This window comes from Haemaphysalis longicornis, unplaced genomic scaffold, assembly GCF_048455015.1.
Source record: "Haemaphysalis longicornis isolate Haplotype H1 unplaced genomic scaffold, Haemaphysalis longicornis Haplotype H1 scaffold_60, whole genome shotgun sequence".
Classification (NCBI taxonomy): Eukaryota; Metazoa; Arthropoda; class Arachnida; order Ixodida; family Ixodidae; genus Haemaphysalis; species Haemaphysalis longicornis.
In genome coordinates, this window is record NW_027526408.1 from 720,656 (window position 1) to 746,393 (window position 25,738).

The 25,738-nt window shown below is 45.9% G+C and overlaps 1 pseudogene; it reads right to left on the reverse strand.

The window, feature by feature from the left end:
• Positions 1-21,155: 21,155 nt before the first annotated feature.
• Positions 21,156-22,802, reverse strand: LOC144144089 (uncharacterized; annotated as a pseudogene).
• Between the last annotated feature and the right edge of the window lie 2,936 nt (positions 22,803-25,738).

Genomic DNA, 25,738 nt, shown 5'->3' on the forward strand with positions numbered 1-25,738 from the left:
GTCTGACGTGAATTCTCCGAATCGCAGTGCCTGACTCCTGCCTCTGTTTTTTTTTTTTTTTTTTTTTTGCGCGCGGCAGCTTGCTGTACATGGCATAGAGGCGTGAGAACGCGGTAAAGCTGCTGCGTCCCGAAAAAAAAGGGACACTTCGTCTGTGTACGCCGACACTTTTACCTGGGCCTGCCCAGGAAGGGCAAAGCCGCGTTTGTCAGGGGAGTTTGCCAGACGTGTAAGTAGAGGGTCGATGGCCAGGAGAAAATGTAGGGGGGAGAGTGGGCACCCTTGCCTGATCCCGCGCTGACCTGGAAAAGGGGCGCTAATTTTTTCATTCACTGGATTCAGCTACCAGGCCAAAGTGAAGCAAAAAATGCGCAATAGTCTTATATGCCCACAGCCAACTCTAAACGTCCAAGTTCCGCGTGTCAATGTTTCTACTTGTCAACATTGTTTAACAAGAACAAACATTACGCGTATATAAAGCAGAGAATCAATACGTAAGTGATATTTGCAGTGTTCCTTTATTTAAAAAATCACGGATGTTTGGTTTTTCGATAGCAAATTAAATACTACATCAATTGCAGAAAACCGTCGCCTGATGTTACCCGCGCTACTATAGCTCCTTGCGGCATTTAAAAAATCAAACGGCAACAGCAATGAAAAGTTTCACTTTCTGTTTGAAACGCTCGGGGAGTAGGAAACGTGGTTCTATAAACGTTGTGCTAAGGTGCTTTCATTCACGCGCGCCTCCGCCGTACGGCAGCGCTGGCATGGAGGCACCGACTTGGAGCATTGAACGCGGCATATTTAACTTCACTTGAGCAAACTTCTAGCGTGTTGTCTTGGGAGGAACGAGATAGTAGAGGAACAGCATTCGAGGTGAGCGGAAAGATTAGCGATGCATTTACTTGGCAGTGGCGCCAGTCGACTATCGTCTGTCATCGACATTTGCAACAAAAGGAGCAGACGCGCGGTCATTTTTTTTTAAATGACTACAATTTCCTTCTGCTTGACACCAGGTTCTTGCATTTTAAAAATACGATAAACGACCGGCTTAATCTAAAATGCAATAATATCTCTATAGACATTGTACTTTGTGGAACAGAATGAAAATGCTGACTAAGTTGAAATGATGTCGTTCTGCAGGAAGCTGAATTACACCTTTAAGGGGCTGTAGAGACAAAGTGAAAATTCGGTCTATTCGAACAATTGGGTGGTTTATAGTGCTCCCAAGACTTGTATAGCAGCAAGCAATGCTTCATTCTCTGAGGCATTGGTCAATTTAAGTTAAAAATTCGATTCTTCTATGACAGGTCTTCAAGCAAGCGAACGCGGTTACACTGTTAAGTCTGCAGCGGATTGCGCAACGCTTTGTTTACCGTCAACCCTCCTGCGTGGCGCCACCATACTGCGCAGGACAGCTGCCTACCCTCACTTTATTTTCTGACTGTATTTGCACCTGGCTTGCTTTTGTCACGGCTGCAGATAACAGTTTTGTGCAACATTGGGTATACTCCAAAACAGGATCATGTTAGACGGTTTCGCTTACGCCAATCGGCCAGTATCGCGTGAGACAACACCAAAGCGCCGGACTGCTGTGCAGATAAAACAAGCATAGTCCGCGCAGTACCAACTGCAGTATGCACTGGTGCTCCTATATTTGCGTGTACTTTCGCACCTTCCCTTGCTTACCTTACCATTGTTGCGGCAATTTGATGAATATGCGTTACATTTAAGCGAAAACAGCTCGATCTGCAAGCATACAAACCATGCCTAAGCTGCTATTACTTTTGCCGGCCCCAGCCAATTCCACAACTGCCCATGTTACGTCTTAGGTTCTATTGCGGAAATCAGCTATTGGGTCACATGACCACTGCCTTTTTAACAGCGAGGCTCCTGATCAAATCATTTGTGTATAGTGACCGCATTTAAAAATACAAAGAAAATACCGAGGGCTTGTGCACACAGCCCTCGAGCGCACGTTGCTCAAGCTAGGCATACCGACTTAGGGAGATTGGCCCGTATTGACTAAAAAACAACTCCAACGTTCGCTGTGTGCCTCGAGCTCACGCTCGTCAAGCCAAGCATATTCCAAGCCAAACCAAGTCAAGTGAAGCCAAGCTCGTCAAGTCAACGGAGATTGGCCAACATGGGCCGCAATAAAAACACCAGCGTTCGCAGTATCATGGCGGCACTTCTCAGAACGAGACAGGCACGTCATAGCGTACTCGGGAGCGCATGCTCAGCACCAAAAAAAAAAACAACCTCGCACCAGGCGTGAAACTTGGAGTTTAAGCGAAGGTGTCCGTAAACCGGCATGCCAAAGACAAACTTCAAGGGTGAAGATGGCACAGAATCACACGCCAACAATGAATAGGGTGTTAGAATTCGTTTTGCAGAGTCAGTCTTATTACCCACTCGGCAATGACCGTGAGTTAACACCGAGAGTCAAACGGCTTATTCACTCAACCGCGACTGTGCGGAGAGCAATTACGCCACCTGCTCGAGCCACAGTACGTGATAGCGTACACGTTGCACCCGCAGCGCCTAGTTCAAGTGTCGGCGTTCTGCTTGTTCATTCTTGGAAGAAGACCCCGTCGTCGCGTCGTCCACGGTTGCAGCCGATTTGCTTCTTCTTCGCCGTTACAGCAACAAAGATGGAGTAAAAGTCGTTGAGGCAGCGAAGAAGAAGCAAACAGCTGAAATCATAGAATTAAACCGTTGTGATGGTCGGTAAAGTTGCGTACAGATTGGCTACCTTCAAGTCTTACGTGTTAGCGTGAGCTTCCTGCGTACTTTCACAATTATGGTGCTTATTTCAAGGGGTCCTGAATACCTTCCGCCGATGCGTGGATGTACATGTAACCAAATAAAGCAATGTATTAGCAATCTCCTGCCGCAAGAATTTTGTTGAAGCGATGAGTATTAGCTGAGAAATCGTAAATCAAAAACCGCGCATTATCGTCGCGCCGCGTTTCCTCCTCCTTTCAACTTACTCTCCGCTGTTGACGACGAGCGAGCCTTCCCTCCCATGATGCTGCGCTCCTCGGCGGTGACGTACTTCCGCTATTGCGCTGCTCACACAGCCGTCTGCTACGGGTGGCTACGGGCAAGCTTTGTTGACACCATGAATTCCGCACTCCGCTCAAGGCTGGAAAAGCGAACGAAAAATCTGGCCCCATGTGTGCGGCGGCCTGGCCTTGCCCTTTCGCGGTGTACGTTGTTGCAGAACTTTGCTATCGGCGGCACGCGACTTTTTATCGGCGGCGAACTCGCAGCCGCACGGGGAGGATCCTGCGCTCGCTCCCTTGGATGCACAGCGCACTGTTTATCCAAAAAGCGCCGTATCAGATGTGGCCCCGCTGGTGCCGGGTCTTATTTTGTGGCGGTGGTAAATCCTGCCGGCGGCATGTGAAAAAGACATTTTGAGCCGATACAGAACCCGTGCACAAAACGCCAGTTCAGCTTGGGGCGACGCGTGGTGGAGAGCGGCAACGTTGGCAAAACATGCACCGCCACGGCTCTGAGCTTCCTCGCGCTGGAGCGAGCACCATTTCTTTGACAATATCAAACATCGGTTGCCCTGGCAACAAGGGACAAACCGCTCTAGAAGTCAGTTACGGTTGCGTGATCCCGGTTCAGCTTGGCGCCCCACCTCGCGGCATACGGGCACTGCAGGCATACTACTCACTCCCATTTGGAAGTGCGAGATGCGTTTGGCATTACAGGAGGCGATGGTGTGTGTGTTCTGGACGCCTTTGCTTCGCGATGAAATGCGTTGTGCTTCTGCGGGTGGATAGTGCTTCCCATGGTCTGGATTATCTTTCTCAAGCGGCGTACGACTCAACCTCGCATGGGGTATGTGCAGTGTGCGTGGCTAAAAGCCATCTCGGCTTGTGCGCCGGAGTTAAGTGACTTGCTGTTCGTCCCCGCAAACCGCGCGCGAGGTGAGTGCCGAATTTACGAGGGGCAGGAGGAGGCAACCCATCGTCTGTCAATCGCGGTTCGGACTTGCAACGCATGTTGTGACGTTGTGTTCGTTCGAAACGCATCTCTGGATTGTTTGGAAGTTGAATAAAATGTATGCGTCAAACCCGGGCATTCGGCTCACGGCGTTCTCTGCGATTGCACGAAAGAAGTGCCACGGGGCTTCAACGCTTTCTTTATGGAACGTGCTCAAGTAAGAGAATATTCATGTCGTGTTATGGCCCTGTTGCATTTAATACAAACGGTTAAGCGTTTGTTTACACTTGTTTCGTTTGTCGTAAAATGTCCAAGCACTCCGGCACTCCGCTGGCAGATCAGCCGGCGAGCCGACGCTGAGCAGACGACTTATCTCTTTGCCGGAAGTGCGTGAAAAAGCCGCCCAATAGCAGGATGTCTAGCTCATGACGAACATCTGGGAATTGATGATGTAGACATGTGAAGATGGCGGCGTCCAAAAACACGAAGGAAAGGGTGAGAAAAAAGCGACCAACTTTGCAACAAAAGTGTGAGCTTTCCGCTGCGCGTAAAAGAGTAATACTTGGCACAGATGATGTTGACGACCCAATCTAACGATTGCGCTAGTCAATTTAGTGTGCTCAAAACGCCTTTCAGGGCCCCTTTCAGTGAAGTTGGCATTAAAGTGGTGTCACTGTAATTCTATCGAGGCAATCTTTAGAATCAACCAAACTCTTGCATTTTGACTGCATGGCGCCTTTAATGTATCTACGTGTGGTTCATGGTATATTTTTCAAGTATAAGTGAACAGCTTGTCCAACGATCCGTGTGGTCATCGGACATTGAGCTTGAAGTTCATACTGACATTGGGCTGGAATATTACAATTACAGCTCAGTTTAAGCCTTGATGTTCGAATTGGAATAATAGTTTACGGGCGCCTAAGGTTTTCTTATATGTGAGAATGCGGGAGAATTGTTTGTTGCGTAGTTACATCGCCGCATTGTATATCTGATTTCTTTCGCTTTTTTTTTCACTGATTAACGCGTTCTCTAGGACAAGCTGTGGCTCAGTCTTCGCGAGTTCTTTTTTTTTATGCACCAGACTTACAGGCTGCCACTTTTAGGAAGAAGGCCCTTTAAAAAACCCTTGGCTTTTGTTATTCTCAGTGGTTATGACGAGCTTCACAGGTCCCTGTTATGTTTCAAACGCCCTTTGATTGTGATGATGACCCCGCAGTTAGCCAAAACCGGCATGTCCGTTTTACATACCGAAGAGTCTCACGCCTTGGACTCGAGCGCAGCGCACGCCTGAAGCGCTTTGAAAATGCAATCTGTGCATTGGTACTACCTTAATAATAGTAGGAAGTGGTCCCACTTGCGGATGACAATATGATGCTACTTCGTGCCTTTCTAATTAGCGTCAGCAACAACTTCTTTTACAAAAAGACAGTTCAGCCGAAAAAGGCTATATGCCTGTTGTTGTGAACACTTTCTGCAAACAGTTTCAATAAAACTGACATTTAGGACGACGGTACATTATGGCCAGTATCGCTCACTTTTGCACTGAATCATAGTAGTTTTAAACGCTGCAGTATTCCCCTCAACTGCGAATTCATGGGCTTTTACGCGAGCGACAAGGCGGGCCATTGTTTTTGTGCTAGGATAAACCTCTAGTAATTGAAAGTTTCATTAGGAAGTCACACAGAGCCATAGCCACAACCAGTGCCACTGGATGAGAACAATGCATACATCTACATTCTCTAACCGTTTGTGGCATGAACTTCTTATACAGTATCAATGGGTAATAATATAATAAACCATTTTTAACAGGAATCCATAACTAACATTAATTAACAGGGACCCAATAATTAGATAAATAACAGCAGAGATAATTAGAAGTGTAGGAATGGGATGGAGTGCATACCACAGGAATTCGCAGATAATGAATTGCACCCTATCATTGTCCCTGAAGAAGAAAGTGTATGAAAGCTGCATATTGCCGGTACTCACAGGGCAGAAACTGGGAGGTTCACTAAGAGGGTTGAACTTAAATTGAGGACGACTCATCGAGCAATGGAACGGAAGATGATAGGTGTAACATTAAGGAACAACAACAGAGTTGAGTGGGTGTCAGAAAACAAACGTGTGTTAAGATCATATTAGAAGAACTTCAGAAGAAGAAATGGACGTGGGTAGGGCATGTAATGCGAAGGCAAGATAACCATTAGTCATTAAGGGTAGTATAGTGAATCCCTAGAGAAGGCAAGTGTGGCTGGGGGCGGCAGAAAGTTAGAGGGGCAGATGAGATCAAGAAGTTTGCGGAGATAAATTGGTCGCCGATTGCACAGGACCGGCATAATTGGAGATTAATGGGGCAGGCCTTTGCCCGGCAGTGGGCGTAGATAGGCTGGAGATGATGCTGATGAATGATTATGTACCTTGTCAGAGTAGAATGGATCCTGATGTGTTTCTTTTTAGTTATGTAAGGATGGTTAAAAGTGTTGCCAACTTGCTAGTCACCCTCGATAGCCTATTTCAGCCTTAGAATTTTGTAACGTTATAGTTGAGCTGAAGGACAAGAAAAGTCAAACCCACGGTACAACCAACGCGGGTGCTCTTGGACCTATCTGCGCTTTGAGGTCAATTAGTAATGCCGCCTCAACTGAGACCGTAAAGTTTGTACTAGCGTGTCGGGGCTGCCTTGGCGCCGTTTAACTGTGGTGTGCCACCAGTGCGGAGGTCACCAATTACAGCCATTCGCTTTAACAGGACCCGTTAGTAGGCAATCGGAATGTCTGGCCGCAGCATAAACGTGTTCACTGCACATCCGTACCGGCATTCGGGTCTGAACGGAGTGTTGAAGCCAATATAGGAGTTGCGCTTGCGGAAACTAGCGTTCGCGTTTGAAGGGAATTTTGCGAATTAGCTCTGGTTATGCGCAGCCAATATTGTATTTGTGTAACTTTGGTATCACGTCAATCTGGGAACAACGCAGTTTTCACCAAGGTAACCAACTCGAGTTGGCGCACTCTATGAAATACTTTAGCTTTTGTCTTTGTAATATCAGGGGATGATAAAACAGCTCAGTATGGAAACTCCCTCAAAGTTTCAGTTAATTCCTCTAAGTCATCCATTCCATCACTACCAGGTTTTCATTGTTCTTTTTTGTTATTTATAGAAGAAAAGAGCCAAGCGGGATTGTTATACGTGGATCTCTATGGAGTATTCGGGAGTATTTTTTGAGGAGAGGTTAAGAACAAGCAGTAGTCAGAGGGGAGGGGTAGGGAGGTTTCAGTATTAAAACACCCCTGAAATTATCTCAGCATCCCTCACTACCCACCTTTTCGGCAATGTTGAAGCCGCTTAACGGAAATTTTCGGTTAATGGAAAGTTATGTCCTGATCCCGGCAGTTATACATGTGATTCGATGGAAGAATTTGCACGAGAATTACAAGCTGCAACTCAATATCCGTTATTTAGAAGTGATTTCAAAAGTATCGAAGTGACCGTCAATTCTCGATAAAATTCAAAATCTTAAGCGCAATACACCGCCGTGTTCTGCAGTGGATAGGCGTCACCGCTATTGAGACCGCACAGCCGTAAAGTGGCAACCTGAGACTTACGCCTGCGTACGCCTTTCTCCATTTTCAAGTCCTCAGCCTTCTTTGGTGAGCCCAGCTCCGTGTGAGCAGTTTGCGTGGAGGGCGCGTCAGGCTTCGAATTTCGTGATATGTCTCAATTATTAGGGCACGCCGTGTTGTAGGAGCGAATTGGCGACGACAGTTGTTATTATGAACAAAATAAAAAAGGGAGACATGCTGAGGACTAAGAACAACGCTCTTTGTTCTTGTGCAGTTTGTGTAATTGTAAATTCGGTTAACTGGAACATTTTCGCGGTACCCGAGGACTTCGTATTAACGGGAGTCGACGGTATAATATTATAACAAAAATAACAAAGGTGCCGGTTTAGAAAATCCCAGAAATCAATAAAATTTTGTTTGGGCACTGGATGTCTTTCTTTTTTTTCACAGGAGCGGACAACACTCCCTGAAAAATATTTCTGACTAGGCCATTCGTTACAACATATAGAAAACAGGGTGGCAAGTACAGTATTTTCCACCGTGTCGCAAAAACCTGAGCAGTAGACTCTAATGTCTGGAGATCATAACATATAACTCAAAGGTGGTTTTAAATGTCCACAAAAAGAGCATTAAAAAAAGCCAAAATCTCTTATAAATTGCTAGAGGAAACAAAGTGGAGGCATGGGGGATTCGGGAGCCGTTCATGACTTGCTGAGAGAATTGGACCAATGGCAGTTCCTTGCTTTTTGAAGCCGTAGAAGTGTGTTTGGAAACAAAAGGGTGCGTAGATAGTTTTAATCAACATTATTCGGCATGCGTGGTCCGCGAAAGGGAAACCATGAGATTTCAATTCATTTTGCAGCCGTGCGATAGTAGCGTTTGAAACTCGTGAGATGAAATTATGAGCTTATAATGAGCTGTAGGGTGGGGACGACTTACTGAGCATGTTAACTACAAAGCTGCAGTGGTCACTAAGGTTGGTCACTGTAGTTGTAGTTACGAACAAGTAGCGCAGAGGAGACCACATTAACTGGGCTCTATTGACGGCACTCAAAGGGAGGGGAATATTTAATTAAGTATCTAGGGAGACAACCACACATTGAGCCCTCCTTCCCGCCATTTACTATAGTTGGTTTCAACATCCCCCGGTAACGCGAATCAAAAAATGGCAACCAGTAGAGTTAGAAAGAAGCATTCGCTAACTTTTGCTACGTAGTGCGTGCTTTGCGAAAAATCGGATATTACGACAGATAATAAGCGACGCCGCGGCCAAGTGCGCCTGTATAGAGCAGCGACACGAGTGGGAGCATATTAGATGAGGTTGCTCATGTAACACCTGTGATAGCTGTATTGCACACACTCAGCATCACAATAACAATACCGTTTGTGATTTTTCCAGCTGCGGTTTATTTCAAGGAACCGCATACACTTTGCCCTACAAGCAATATGATATTTGCTTTTGTTTTCAGCGTTCGCAGAAACACCTGCCTTGTGACACCTTTGGTATGTTTCACTTTGTATTCAATGCGCCACATTTCTCGCTTTTTTTATCCCGCATGGTACATTCAGGAACGAAGAAGCAGCTTTCCCGGGTCGACGCCGTTCCAAAATGTTTCACTACGAAAGCCGACAACCCCATCAGCCCATCTGTCCATCCACTCAACTCCTTTTTCCCCATTGCGTGCTGTTACGTGCTGAGATGGGAAGCTACAAATCGTGCGGGCTCAAAATAGAGGACCCAGAGGAGAAATGGTGTTTTTGATGCTTGAATACCTTAGCCTGGTATAAATATCATGTAGGAGTAGGGGTAAAGTACGCGAATCTCCCGGTTCTTTTAAAAAATGCAAGAAGCTCCCACTAACCCGTAGGACTTGAAGGTAGCGAAGCTTTATGCAACCTGCACGACCATCACGACGGTTTAACTCCACGATTACAGCAGATTTGCTTCTTCTTCGCTTCGGCAACGACATTTACTCCACCATTTTTGCTATAAGTCTTAGCTTCCTTCAAGATTTTGGACGTGATAATCATTTTACATCACCGTGGAGGGGTGTGCGCTATGACGTGCCTTTCTTGTTCCGAGCAAGTGTAGCCATGATCGTGGCAAAAGCTGGAGTCTTTCTCGTTCCGAGCAAGTGTCGCAATGATTACGGCGAATGCTGGAGTTCTTTTGGCGAATCTTGGACAACCTTCTTAAGTGGGTTTGCGCGGCTTGACAAATGCGCGCCGGGTACGCTGGGCGGTCACCACGAGGCACGCACATACGAGCGCTCCTCATTTTCTTCTGTTCTTTTTTAACTTCCGGGCGGTTGCCGCGAGGCATGCGCTCACGTGCGCGCCCTTACGTACGCTCGGTATTTTCTTTGTATTTTTCACCTGCGCACACGCAAAACAACGATTTGCTGAATAGCTTCGCTCTCGAAAGATTGGTTGGTATCCCTCATATTGTCCTTTATATTTTACGAAGCATATATATTTTCCCTGTATCATAAACATTGTTTCTTTTAGTAAATGTTTGTCTTGTTCAAGAAAATAAACCAGTAGGAGTATTAGTTGTACGTGCCAATTGCCTACCCATATTGAGTCCTCATTGGCCGATGCGAAGCAGGGATCGCGAAGGAAGAAATTTACAGAAATCCAGAGAACTCCTTGCCAAAGCGTCGCATTGTTATGCCGCGGGTCTACAGTGAGAGTTTTCGCAGCCAGATATTTATTTATTTTTTATTTATTTATTTATTTATATATTTATTTATTTATTTATTTATTTATTTATTTATTTATTTATTTATTTATTTATTTATTTATTTATTTATTTTAGGTATCCTCAAGGCCCCAGGCGTATTACAGACGGCGGGTACATACGTAAAACACACCAAAAAATCATGCACCCCTTTGTCTAGCGAGGACGATGGTTGTACGCAAACCTTTCTCGTGATGGATATATTGGTTGCCGTGTGAGTTTGGACTAGTATCCGCCATCTCGAAATGAACCACTCGGTTAGATGCCGGCTTTACAAGACGAGGAACCAAGGTACGATTCCGGCCACAGAAGAGTTTTTTTTTTCTTTCACTTAACCCACGATGAATCTTCAAGATGATGATGATGATGATGATGATTGCTATTGGTCTCCCCTCTGAAGCGGGGTGATGACATGTCATCTTACCAAAAAGGACTAATATAACCATGTTTTACACTCTTGGTTTAATACTAGCGCTGCTTAGGGCAGGCCCGTAATACTTTTTTTCCCTGTTACAGGTGGTAACTGTCCTAGGCAATATTCCCCTCTCTGCTTTTCGTCCACCAGCATTCTAATCTTCTTTTCGACCCTCGACAGCCTCAAAGTCAACTTCCTCTGTGATACCCTCAAATCCTAGGGCTCCTGAAAGCCCAATATTCCCTTCATGTAGATTTGGATGGATACCCTCACATTCTAACACTATGTGCCGACAAGTTTCTGTTTCTTTTCCGCAGACCACGCATCCCCCATCATTTTGTGAATACTTCGCCACAAAATTCTTAGTTCGCAGGCAACCTGCTCTAGCCTCGAAAAGCAAAGCACTGCCCTGGGAATTATCGTAGAAATTTTCCTTTTTGATGTTCAATTTCTCAGCCCTGTACATCTCTAACGACGTTTCATCGGCAAGAAAGTTGGCTTTTCTGCAGGACGTTTTCGGGTTACAGAACCCATGAGTGAGAACAGTGAAGGTTCGCTTTAAGGCAGTTTTATAAATATCAGAGCAGCAGAATGCACTGGAAATACCATTGCTGCCCAGGAATTACAGCGGGAATTGCGACGTACAACAGTATACATTTTAAACGAATAGAAGATCGCCTAGTGACCAATATCCAGTGAAAGAACGGAAACGAGAAAACACAATGCAAAGCACAATGTGGCAATGAGTAGCGAGAAACGTTAGGTTACTGCATGGTTTTCAGTATTTTTCGTTGCTGTTAGTACATGACGTATATTAATATCATTAGAGCGATTAAGTGCTTACTTCGCAAATTTCGTTTTTTTTCCTAAGATGCAAGGCATACTGACGAGTTGGACCGTATACGTTATTTTTATGTGGTACTTTGAACGCTCCTATTCACAATTGTTTTGCTTATTCTTCTGTTTTAAGGGGTGTTGTTGCATATGTTTGCATATTTTTGGATATTTTTGATTTTGTCTGACAATTTTATTGAAATTTTATTTTTGCTATTTTAAAGTAAGTCTTTATACCTCTACCCCGAAGGGTTCTTTCGCGACCGTTATTACCAACAGAAAACTCCCGTGAACAAATAACACAATTTACTGGCACCGCCAGGAATCGAACCTGGAACTAATAGAATAACACAGCGAGAGCCCGTTGTCTTACCGATTAAGGCACGAGCCCACTTTTTTTTCTTTAATGTATGGAATTTTTAGAAAAAATTAGAAGACAAGGCACTTTACACGCAATAGAAACACTAACAGACAGCAAAGGGCAAGGACATGAGTCGAACAAAGATAAAAACTCAGGCAAGCAAACGCACGCATCCAAAAGAGGCAGCCACTCCGGTGGATCACTCGCCGCAGCATAAACGGTCCGCACCAACGCCACCTGTTCCCGAAAAATGCGCTTGGTCGGCCTAGGGGGTTCCGCATGCCGGTCAGTCATGCGGCACTTCCACATGCTAAACAATCCTAGGAGAACAAAAACGTCATATGGCACCCGATCAACATCTTCAAAAGACAGAAAGCGAATGGTGTACTGGGTGATGTCAATGTCCTTTTTAGTATCCGCTGCAAAAGGTCCCAGAAGAACACAGCGTCCCGGCACAACAAAAAACAATGATCAATTGTCTCTGGGTGATAACAGAGGCGACAGTTGTCCGACCAAGAAATAGACATTCCCTTTCCGCGCAGCCATGTCTTAACTGGGGGTGTGGAAGAATGCAACTTGATGAAAAACGTTTTTGCATTTGGCGGAATACACAGACTCATTATGCGTTTTAAAACATTCCTTTTCTGCTGGCCTAAGTAAGACTGGCGATAAATAGGCACCGGGAATAGACTTTCAAGAAGAGTGCTTGTCATAGTTTTTCTGGACATGCTGAGCAGATATTCCAAGCAAAACCGCGCGGATAGAAAGTATAAAGACTCCACGACCTCCTTGAGAAATCCCCATGGAGGCTTCGTATTAACTTCGCCCGTACATATAAGCAAAAAAGGCAAATGGAAACTTACGCACTGCTGAAGTGCAGTTAGTAAAAGTGGGTGATCAACCAATTTGTAGAAGAAAAAACGAGACACGAGTTGGCGCACAAACAAATGCATGAGCCCAACACCCCCTGTCTCTAAAGGAAGAAACAAGTTGTCCCTGCGCATAGGTTCCCATTCAGAACCCCACACAAATGTTGCAAAAACTCTATGTAGGGCCTGAACTTTTGCACGCGCACAGTGAAGCACTTGAAGCACATAAACGAGCTTTGTGGCAAGAAAGACGTTGCGCACTCTTGCACGTGCAAGCACAGAGAGGTCTCGCCCATTCCATGCCTGCGATGCGCGCTTAACTTGCGTGAGCGCTGATGACCAATGAGGCCCAGTGTTCCCTATTTGATGTAACGGCACACCGAGGTACTGAAGCGGGGCGCTATCCCACGCTAGCCCACGCGTAGACGGAGAAAACAGGGGGTGCACTCACCAAGCACTTCTACGGGTTTACCCCTTGTATTCTCGCTGAATGTCACGCGACCTTTCCCACCACTGTGGGCTCCACCCGCGGCACGTCTACAGCACTGTGCGGGCCTTGTGCATGAGCTAGAAGTTACAAAAATTAATTGAAATTAAAATTGAAATTGAAATTTATTCCGCTACAATAAAATGTTACGAGGAGGACAGGTAAAAGCTGTGGAAACAGCTTGAGAGGCCCTGACCCCCTGGAACACGGGGCGGCGTACAAAGCATGCGGCTAAGCATAACAAGCCTTCATAGAAAGACACATTGACGTTTTGCATTGTCATTTGAACACAAAAAAATAAGATACAAGTACAAGTTTCCACAACACATCATTATACAAACATTAGGCGGAGTTCTTTTACTGGTATACAGGATACGTATGTGTTTGCTGACGTTACTATACGGTTTAAAACTGTAGGTAATTGAAATTTTAACATTTGATTTCCATAATTAGTTCTGCTTTTAGCGACATGCCACACTTCAGGATGGCGTACATTATATGCCGGGATGTTTTTCTTTAAATTTGCTATGCTGGTGACGGCATCATTATTTTTCAATATACCTAGTTTATATGAATGACATAATTTATAATCATACATTGATGGAACCTTAATTATTTGATATCTCCGAAATAATTCAGCGGTATGGCTACGATAGGGCACTTTACATTAAAGAATCCAGGAGTTACAAAAATTAAAGGAAGCTAACACCAACGCATGACATCTGACTTATAGTACGCCAATGTGCTAAACGCAGTGGCCTCCAGTGTTCACGTAAGAAATAACAGCTCCTTGTCGTCCGCCCTCACGCCAAACGACACATAAAGGAACACATTCAAATACTCCTTGATAGCGAGGCCATCACTGCAAACCCCGGCATCAAGATGCTGGGCCTACATCTTCAGGCCAACACCAAGAGTGACGTATCATTGCAGCGCCTCAAACACAGCATGAATAAAATTACACACATGATCAGGCGAGTTGCCACCAAGAAGAGAGACCTCAAGGAATCCGATACCTTTCGATTTATTCAAGATTTCGTCCTCTCAAGAGTCACTTACGTCAACCCCCTCTCTTTTCGGGAAGGAGGACATAAGGATGCTTTATATATTGAATAGAAAAGCGGTTAAGCAGGCCGTTGGTCTTGCCATGATTGTGTTTACAAAGAGGCTTCTTAGCACGGGGATCCACAACACGGTGTAAGAGCTCATAGAGGGCCATCTTTCTAACCCGAAGCTCCGATTGAGCAGAACTGTGGTGGATCGCGGCACCCTTCACAAGACTGGATGGGCAGCACAGAATGTCACTGCTCTTGATGTACTCCCGTACTCTTGGCGACAAGAACTAAAGATGTTCCCTTTGCTTAGAAATATGAACCCCTCACACGACGAGGGTTGCTGACAAGCATAGGCTCAAGCGCTCAACTCCATCCTCGGTGGGGATCATGCAGTTATCTACAGAGACGCCTTTCAACATCGATCACAGCAGTACGCTATCATCGTGGCTACCACCAATATCAAGCTCATTGCGTGTGCCTCACTCAAGACACAAGACATGATGGCAGCACAAGAGGCAGCCATCGCCGTGGCTGTAACTCAACCAACGGTTCCAACGGCAGTCACCGATTCCGAAATCACCTACCGTAATTGGCAGCCGGGGAGGGTGTCTCAAGCTACACTGCGTGTGTTAATAGGTCACTCAAAGGTCATTCACTCATCGGTTCCATCCTGCAGCTCATCTGGACGCCCGCTATGCTTCTATGGAGGGCAACGAAAACGCCCACCAACAAGCCTGCACTTTCACCCCCCCCCCCCTGCTATGGAGCGGCATGAGGACAGTCACCCGTTTGTTTTCAAGGGCATAGACCAGCATTATCACCTTCAGACACAGACCCTACCTTGCTTTACCCTGAACTTTCTAGAGAACAACAAACAAACTACTCTACGGCACGGCTCCTTCCCACACCTGACGCGTATTCACTTATAGACCCGAAACGCAACGACGCTGATTGTAAATTTTGCTCAGAAGTAGGAACCCTCCGTCACATAATTGGGGTGTGCGACTTTAGCCCTAAGCACCCTCTCCTCTTTCCGTCAACTAACCAACAAGTGCAATGGGAGATGCTGCTGTCCAGGCCCTCTCTGCCTACCCTGCTTCAGCTGGTGGACAGAGAACAGGCGGCTCGGACTGCATATGGGCTCCAGGGAAGAAAGAACCCCTCCCCTGGGGCGCACCCTGGGCCGTTCATAAATCAAAATAGAAGTATTTCCTCCTGCTCCCCTTCTTCTTCCTCCTCCTTCTCAACTCCTTCTCCTCCTTCGTCTCTGTCGCCGATCTCGTCGCCTCCGTCCTCGGCGGCAGAGGAGAGGAAGTAAGACTGTCTAACACCGGGTTTGAGCTTCCTTATTTTTATAAAAAAGACTATCCACTGATGTGATACACCGATACAACTCAACCAACCACCTTCCATGCATCATACTTTGATTTATTCTGACCAAGAATATCTCTTTGAGGTATTAAATAGTGTGGTTAAGTCCATTTCACTTCTCCCAGGTTTCGCTAGTTGTAGAGCGACGTGCGTGAATCTAAGTGACGTCAATGAAAGCTTGCTTCTGGGCTAGTTGGCACATTATTTCTTGTAAAAACACTGCGCTAAATTGAAATTAAGGAAGACGCAGGACGGCGGAACCCAAGATGCAGGCTTACGAAAGCGCAACTATCACTGGCCTTTATTTGCGGACCCTATCGGAAAACATTGGAAACATAAACATAGAAACAGAAACATTCAAAACCACCACACAAAACCCTATCTGTGTAAAGTTCTTGACAGTTGTTATCGTCACCTCTTTTTTGCGCGCTCTCTCTCACACGCGCGCTCGTCTTCCTCTCTATCTGGCATACTGTCTCACGGGGAACATCTAACTGCAGAAGGTGAATTTCTTTGTTTTTTAGAAGCCCCGATGGCTGGCTGATGCATGCGCCATGGCATGCGAGGTCATTCTGCTGTAGGAGCGTGCCAATACTGTTGTTTCAATGAACTGGGGTTCGCATTTGCATTTTTTGCAGTGATCGGCCCAATGCCCGGGCGCTTGTAGGTTGCGCACGCGTTCTTATGCTCCCGCAGCCGCTCGTTGAGGCACCTCCCGGTTTCTCCTATATAGGACCTCCCACAGTCCAACGGAATTTTGTAGACGACTTCTGACTCGCACCTAAAGAAGGGGTTTCTGTGTTTCACCTCAGATGGTGGGCGTTCAGGGTCATCCTTGTTCACCCGCTTGCACGGTACCTTCAGCTTGTGTGGGGTGGAAAAAACAACTTTAACATCGTACCTTTCGCCAACCTTTTTCAGCCCTTGTGAGAAGCTGTGGATGTGCCGAATTACTCCCGGTGGTCTTCTGTCATCCTTCACTTGCTGACGCCCAACCCCGCGTTTAACTTTTTTCCGGCCACTCCTAAAAGGAGTGGTTCTGGAAAGCCGTTTTCTTTGAGCCGCCTTATCTGCACATTCAGGCTTTCTTTTACGGCGTGGTAGCGAGATTTTGACAAAGCCTGCGTTATGCCCGCGGTGGCTATTCCTCGTTTGAGCAGTGTATGATTTTTGGAGTGGGATGGGAGCAATTTTTTCTGGCTTCTGGTCAGGTACTTCCAACACGCGTGGTCAGCTTGCAAAGTGAGGCTGACGTCCAAAAGCTGGAGGCGCCTCCAGGAATTCACGCACGAGCTACCAGAAGATGGTTTTTACAAGAAATAAGTGACGTCGCATGGGTAATCGTTGTTGGTGCCGTTTACAGGTTTGCTTTAGAACAGCATTCACTGGGTAGAGTGGCGCAAATTTTTTGGTATTTTTTTTCTTTTTCAAAATTCTGTATATCCACATACGCTGTTATAACCAGTATAGGTGTTACATCCGTCAATTCTTTGGCGGATATGCACAGCGTTACACGGCTGGCTCATTTTTACTATTTGTATTAATATTCCGAAGCTTCTTTAGCGGACTTTTTTCGCAGTCTTCAGTTTAAGGCGGAAGTGTATAATGGTGTAATGTTGATTTAGCAAGGTCACTTTAACTATTTTTTTTTATTTTTAATATTTTTGGTTTTTCACAATTATGTGCCACCAATCGTGTTATTTGGGGCTATTATAACGATTAAGGGTGTTACTTCTGCCAAATATGCATTTTTGTGGCTATGGACGGGATTACATGCTCGCACATTTGATTTATTTTTTATTTGTATTTCGATCGTTACTTTGCGGACTGTCTTTTCTTAGTCTTCTTTTTTTTTTGGGGGGGGGGGAGGTGTATAAGATGTACAATTTTTATTTCGGCAGATACTTTTCGTGAAAATTTCGTTTGTTTAATCTTTCACGTTTTTTTAAGGCTGTGTCTAGCGTTCCGTCCAGACGGAACGATATACAAGTGCTAAAGTTCCGTCCAGACGGAACGGAGCTCTGCGGGTTATCCTTCCGTCCAGACGGAATACAAATGAGAGCTTAGCGTTCCGTCCAGACGGAGCCGGGGTGAAATTTGTACAGTTCCGTCCAGACGTAAGCAAAACCGGCTGATTAAACATAGTTCTCACTCTTCAGATTTAGTATAGAGGGTGCACCTCCGACAATGACACTCTTCTACCGGGTGAGATTCCTCCCGGACATACTTTTTTTTTGCACGGTTGTGCCAGCGTGTAGTAACAGCTAACTTCGCGCCCACTTTACAATTGACGCGGTGAGTGCAGTCAGTCTTGATTTTGCACTCAACCGGCCGCTCCGCTACCGCTCACTAGAGCCAAGGCCGACCTATCCATCGCAGAGTTCCGATCATCTGTAGTTCGTAATGGTGATCACTAATTAACGGTTATTCTGGCTAGTCAATGAGCAGAAGCGGTTCATTCGGCTGGGTAAATATCAAGAAAGACTGCTCTCGCTGCTTGTTGTGAAGCCGGCGTGGTCGAGGTAGCGGCCGGCTTGGAGTTCTGTTTGACAGAGTTAGAGTTTGTATTGAGACTCGGCGGAAGTAACCCCAGGCAAGTCTAACCGTGGTTACAAAACCTTAACCGTGGTTATCGCAAACTGCGGTTTTGGCTGTTACACGCGAAATTTTAGGTGTGGTGACCGCGGTCACTTGGTTGTGAGCGTAACAAAAATAAATTAACACACTTTAAACTACACAATAAAAAACAAAATGAAAGCAGTGTAGACAAAAGGAAATATCGTTAAAACAGTCGCTTCAGACCCAAACGCAACGCACTCGCGCGAGGCGAGATTTAGGAGAGGGGCTTCCACAACAGCTCGCAACCGGCTCGTTTTTCTCGCGTTTGCTCGGTGTTGGGAACTTTAGGCTTAGCATCGCGGTGAATATTTCACCGCCGGTCGGCCGCTATCTCTAAAACTGCGAATTACAATCCGTAGCACAATTTTTCACCACACTAACATCCACGCATGTGGAAGTTCTTTTCCGCGATCAGATTGATTTCGAAGAGCGGCGACAAGCTGTTGCTGCCGTGGTCTGTGCCGGTTCGAGCCGGTTTCAGTGCCGTGCGGGCAGGCGCGCCGACATGTTTGCAGGCACGGCCGACGTGCGCGCCGATCGTTCCCGAGTGCTGAAAACGAACCATGATTGCCTGCTTTGGCGAACGACGCGCAGAATTGACAAATTTAGCACGGCTTTTGTCGTAGTTGATCGGGTGGATCGGGAAACGAGCCGCTGCTGACTGGCAGTCGCGCTGACTGCGGGAGCGACGCAAAGAACGCAAGCGCCTCTTGGGGGCAGCTTTGGGACGCCGGCTATTTGAGAACCTTCGTCTCCTCCGAACGCCAGGTGCTTTTCTATTATTATTTTTTTTCACCTCCGCTGATGCGCCGCAACTTGCGTCCCAACTGACTTGTGCGATTTTGAGCACTGCGGCTGCGGGAACTGCGGTTAGCGTGACCGAACTGAGGTGGCCGAGCTCAGTGTGCATTAACCACAATTAGCGGCGTAAGCGCAGTTTCGTTTGTCGTGTAACGCATCAAACTGCGGTTCGCTTAACCGTGGTGAACTGTGCCCGTGTAACTAGGGTATTAGTCCGATCGCCTTTGTTAATTTTTACCCAACCGGTCAAACCGCTTCCGCTCATTGACTAGCCAGAGTCACATTTGATTTATAATCACTCTCAATGAGATGATCGGCCATCAAACGAACCGCCAAGCTCGACCACGCCCGCTTCACAACGAACAGCGCGACCAGTCTTTCTTGATATTTACCCAGCCGAACGACCCCCTTCCGCTTATTGACTAGCAAGAATAACTGTAATTAGTAATCACCATTACGAACTACAGAGGATCGGAACTCTGGCGATGGATACGTCGGCCTTGGCTCTAGTGAGCGGTAGTGGAGCGGCTGGTTGAGTGCAAAATCAAGACGACTGCTCTCGAAGTTAGCTGTTAACAGCTAACTTCGTGTCAGCGTTTAGTAATTATTAAACGCTGGCACAACCGTGCAAAAAAAAAAACTATGTCCAGGGGGAATCGAACCCGGTACAAGAGTGTCATTGTCGGAGGTGCACCCTCTATACCAAATCTGAAGAGTGAGAATAACGTCTAATCAGCCGGTTTTGCTTACGTCTGGACGGAACTGTACAAATTTCACCCCGGCTCCGTCTGGACGGAACGCTAAGCTCTCATTTGTATTCCGTCTGGACGGAAGCATAACCCGCAGAGCTCCGTTCCGTCTGGACGGAACTTCAGCACTTGTATATCGTTCCGTCTGGACGGAACGCTAGACACAGCTTTTTTTTAATATTCTGTTATGCCAATTATCTACATTTAATTCTTATCTGCTTCGCAATGCAGGATATTACAGGGTTCGCTTATTTTCGCCATTTTTATTCGTATGTAGAGCGTGTTCTTTGCGGACTTTTCGTTTACTCTTCGGAATTTGGAGGAGGTGTCCCAGATGCATACTTTTGATTTTGTGAGATCATCTTCATTAAAATATGATTATTCGTATTTTTATTAATCGTTGTTTATTTTTGCATTCTGTTCTTTCAATAATCGCCATTTTGCTCTTATAACGATTTAAGGTGTTGCTTCCGCTCAATCGGCATTTTGTGGAAATGCAGGATGTTACGCGGTCCTTGATGGGGGGTACTCGGCAAAAAATGCTACGCGATCAAAAAAGCTATTCTGTGAGACCCAAACATCTACGTCTGAGGTTCTTTATTGGGTGCTTTGTTTTGATTAGGTCGATGGCACCGTAGCACTCAGTGGCTCTCCTAATTTAGCTGGCGTAATTTCAGCGCGTGAAGAATGTGAGCCCGTTTTGAGCAAGTTTTTAATTTACCTCATGGGCACAAAGCAGCTGAGGTGCTTCATGACGACTACTCTATGTATTGGATCTGTTTGCTGAATACGTTGTGAAAACATTAACGATATAAAAAAAACGTTAAAGAAGTGTTGAAGGGAATTCTAAGGCAAAAGTCTCAGATGTACCATTAAGTGTAGAGTTTTACTAATTGCTTTACCTCCTACATGTTTTTTACAATTGTATTTATGCTTGCTTGAGAATGGATATTTGAGAATGGAAGTAAATGCCATAAATTTCCTAAAAACAAACAATACGAAGAAAAATTCGGGATAGCGTTCGTATAAACTGAATGTTTATTTCTTGGACATATTTAATTATGAAATAAACTATGCATATTGCTAATATTTTATTTAACCGTATGTAGAGCACACTTATTATCTTTTAAATGGAAAACACATTGGAATACGATGAAACATACGTAAAATACAGCACTGAAAGGCCATCATCAGGAAAAAACTAACTACTGTAAATTTCCGAAAGCATGCCCAGACAAATTTCAGCGATATCAAGTGAGAGAGAGAATTAACTTTAATTTCCACCCGTCTAAAATGACGAGGGAGAGGGCATTAGCCTAAACCCCGTTCACCCCCTAACCGTCGTCCGGAATCCGTTCGGATTCGGCGGTGGTCAGGGAAAGACCGGGAACTTTGGGTTGCTCTTCTGCTTTATGGTTAAGTAATAAGTTCTCCCAGGATTCCACATTTCTGTTCGGGTCGTTATAGAAAGGGCATGTCCAGACCATGTGGACTAGGTCCCCAATGCTATTGCAGTGAGTGCACTTAGGAGTAAAGACTTCCGGATGCCATTTGCTGTATAGTTGAGGCTTCGGAAACACCCCGGTTTGCAAATTTCTCCACATAACTTCCTCTTTTTTGCTGAGCTGTTTATCCGCCGCTGTATAGGTCTTGCGACCGAGCTTATAATGCGAAATTATTTCTTGGAATGTCCTTAGTTCGTCACGTGAAGGACGGGGTTCCTCGCGTGGAGGCGGTGAGTCAGATGCGATCGACCGGTAAGTGAGGCCTCGGGCGGTCGCATGCGCCTTCTCGTTCCCCCGCAGACCCTGGTTGGCCGGGCACCATATCAGTGAAATTTGATCTGCTGATACTTGACCTTCTCTGCGAATTTTGGCGGCTGCACAGACCCTGCCCATATCATAATTCTTAATGGCTGCCTTAGAGTCAATAACAACCACCCTTGTACCGGTTTGTGCTATTGCTAGAGCAATAGCAACTTCTGCCTCAGTTGCAAATGTGTTTTTGACAGTGCAGCACGAGACTGGGTCTCCACTCTCACGAACTACTACCGCTGTGTGTGCGGTCTTGTTATTGTCATATTCGGCAGCTTCCGTGTACAGCACATCAGACCTCCCTTCAAACTTGGCCTGCAAGGCGATAGCCCTATTTTTCGTCTGCCTTTGTGAAATACCGGGTGCATGTTTTTAGGCAGCGGTATAATCATGAGTCTATTCTTAATTGGTCTAGGTACGATATCAGTCTGCTTGGAACACTGATACGGCTCGAATCCTAGGTTCTCCATGATGTTCCTTCCAGTTTTGCTTCTCAAAAGTCTTTGATGCTGAGACACCGTGGCGGCTGCAATGAGCTCATCCAGAGTGTTTGATACACCTAGTCTTTGAAGCTTTACCGTCGGGGTGTTCGGAGGAATACCTAGTGCGGTTTTGATCCCTTTCCTGAGTATTATTTCGATTTTATCTTTCTTTGTAATAGAAAGTTTGAGATAGCGTGCAACGAATAGTACACAACTTATGACGAAAGCCTGAATTAATCTAAAGAGATTGGTTCAGGCTTTCCCTCATTCCAATATGGTTGTAAGAAATCCGCTTAAGTAACCGGCACGTCTGGCTGGTACTCGCTTCAAGTCTCCTGATAGTTTCAGTGTTTTTGCCATTTGTTTGTATGCGCAGCCCTAGGACTCTAATACTGTCCACGGTCGGAATGGCATTTCCATTCACTCGTAAAGCAATGTCGTAGCTCTTGGAAGAGGGACTGTTTCTTTTCCTCTTTGGAGATGGCAGAAAAAGAGCCACTGATTTTTCTGCCGAGAATTTCAACCCCATCGGCTCAAGATATTTTTCTATTGTATCTATGGCCTTCTGAACTGTACTTTCAATTTGGCCGTCGCTACCCCTGTTCACCCACAGCGTCAAGTCGTCCGCATATATGGTGTAATTCAGGTTTGGTATTTCGTCCAGCCGCCCTGGAAGCCCGATCATCGCTACATTAAACAAGTTCGGGGAGAGGACGGACCCTTGCGGTGTCCCTCTATTCCCCAATTTAATATTTTCGAGCGACTCTCCTCCCAAGCTGATGGTTGCAGTCCGATTGGAGAGAAAATCCCTTACGTAGTTATACGTCTTCACGCCTACGTTTAGCACGCTAAGGTTCTCGAGTATTGCTGCGTGTTTTACATTATCAAACGCTTTAGAGACGTCCAGGCCCACAATTACCCTAGTATCAACAGTCTTTCTGTGGATAACCTGCTGTTTCAGCTGAAGCATGACATCGCATACCGACAGGTGTGGTCTGAAGCCTATCATAGTATCAGGGTACAGGTTTTGATCTTCCATGAATCTATTCAGTCTAGTTTGTATTACGTGCTCTATCAATTTTCCAACACAAGATGTGATAGAAATTGGTCGGAGGTGCTCAAAGCTTAGCTTCTTTCCTGGCTTCGGAATCAAGACCAAGTTCGCAGATTTCCACTCTTGCGGCATCTCTCCCTTGTCCCAGCATTTTTGCCTATACGTTGTTAGATTACTAATGAAACAGTCGTAAGATTCCTGAGCATCCTGTTGCTGATTTTATTCGGCCCGGCAGCCGTTTTGGTTCTGAGGCGGTTGATTTCAGAACTCACTTCCGCGACCGTGATGGGACTGTCCAAGTCCGGGTTTTCCGAGCCCGCGTCCTCAGGGAGACTCTCAACTCCAGCACAACTGAGGTATCGATCCCTAACCTCCGTTAACAGTTTCTTCGTTGGACCTTCATATTTATAAACAAGCTTTTGAAGCTACTGTCGAGCCTACGACTTGGTTTTCTCTGGATCTAATACATGTCGCAGTAGCCGCCATGTCCTGGCACTGCTAATTTCCATTTCCATTTGATCACAAATATTACCCCAATTTTGCTTCGTGAGTTCTAAAGCATGCTCTTCGATTTTTGTTTGTTTAATGCAGCAAGTTGTTTTCGGAGATTCTGGCTGATCTTTTGCTCCATCTCTTTCTTTTCTTCCATAAACTCAGAAGATGGCTATCAACCACGTCCTGATCATCTTCAAGTTCAATCTCTTCGATGGCGTCCTGAACAGATTGAATAACCCCCTTACTCCAATCGTTAATATTATTTATCGGGTCCTGTCACGTCCTTATTCTTCTAAATGTATTTCAATTTGTGGCCTTAAAGGGCCCCTGAGATGGGGTTTGTTGGGGGGTCGATGGTATCGGAGCACAACGGCTATTTCTTGAACTAATCGTGACGTGTTAGTGCGCTCTTGATTTAATCAATTTTTTACGAGCGTAAAAACATCAGAAAGCTACAAAAACCATCTTTTGTTTGTGTGTGCGTTTACACAGTCGCACATATTTGTTTTATACCGGAGTGTAAAGCACTTGCACACCGGGCCAAACCGGGCTTGATGCTCCTCCGTTCTCGGCGGAAGGATACAGTGAGCCCAGGAGCAACGACGCTTGCAGCGTGATCGCTCAGCGCTCATCATCCGCTTTCTTTCCATTAGCTTTCTTGGACGCTGTATCCGAAAGGATTCTTTGCACTGTCTGTGTTTCGAGCGTAGCCTCGACGTTGTTTCAGTTATGAGGTGGTAACGAACGGCGCGCCAAGGGTGCGCCGCGCCGACGACGGACGCGGAGCTCCGCACGCAGCGCTTGGACGACGCCGGGAACTGCTCGTGATCACGAGGCGCACGCTCAAGTGTGCTCACGCGGGCTGAATAAATCAGTTCAAGCCCAAACGCTGTCGCAGCTGATTCTCTGCGCCAGTCGCGACAAGGGCAAGAGCATGCGCATCCGGTAACGACAACCCCTGCCAAAGAGTTTCATTTCATTAGTTCCCATCAAGTCATGATCGCAGGAAAGTGTGGTTTGCTGCACCGGCCTTCTGAATGAACCTGTTGCCTAGTGTCCTTAGCGCGCTTTACCATTTACCGTGTTAAATGAAGCAAGAGTAGCCGTTTGCCGCTGCAAACGAAAGGATTGCACTCTGCGGTTTCTGAATTCCGGCTCTGCCAAGTAGCGACATCTGGCGAATTTGTCTCAAAGCAAATGACACAAAAGTTTGTTGTCCAGAGTGGCCCAGAGCTGTTTGCTTACGCTTGAAATAGCTTGAATATTGGACGTTTCAGACTGAACTCTCACAATACAATAATTTTCTTTCAAAAGAGCCGTATACTTCTGCTGTAGAGCTTAAAAAATAGAAAACATGACGTTGATGCCGCCATCTAGTGGGAACAATTAGGACCAAGTATTGCATTAACAAGAATTCACGCCTCCGCGAAATATTTCGATATGAAATGAGTAAGATATATAGTAATTATTCCACAGTTACCTATATTACCTTGCCCAACACGATTTTAACAGCATAAAAGAGCTATGCTAGTTCATAAAGGCATCTGAACCATTGGAAGCGTGGGCGGCTGGAGTAGGGGCGGAGATTTTGCTCGCTCATTCTTAAAAAAATTGTCATTTATCGTGCTCCTGATCATCATTTAGCAAGAATGTAGTAAACAACATCAACTAAGATTGCTTGCGTGAAGTGCCGAGCGCAGCGCATTTGCTGTGCCGTAAAGTTCCGGAAGAACGCCCACCCAAATTGAAGTACAGTGATATCAAGTGAAAAATACGAGATGGGCGAACTTTCGGGTCAGGTGCGAAAAACTACGAAAAGCTGGCCGCACCGCCAACCAAAACTGCGGAGATGTCAAGAAAAAATTCGAGCGAACTTCCAGGTCAAGCGCGGAAAGGGCGAATAAGTGACCGCATCTACATGCATGAAGAGATGATTCGGGTTTGTTTTGTTCACTCATCGGCGCTAAAGCCATCGATTTTACGAGGTGGGCGCGTCTTTCAGTAAATTGAATATTTCACCCGTAAGAGGAGGTGGGCGATGTTTCGGTGGAGGGCGTTCCCTGGGAACTTTA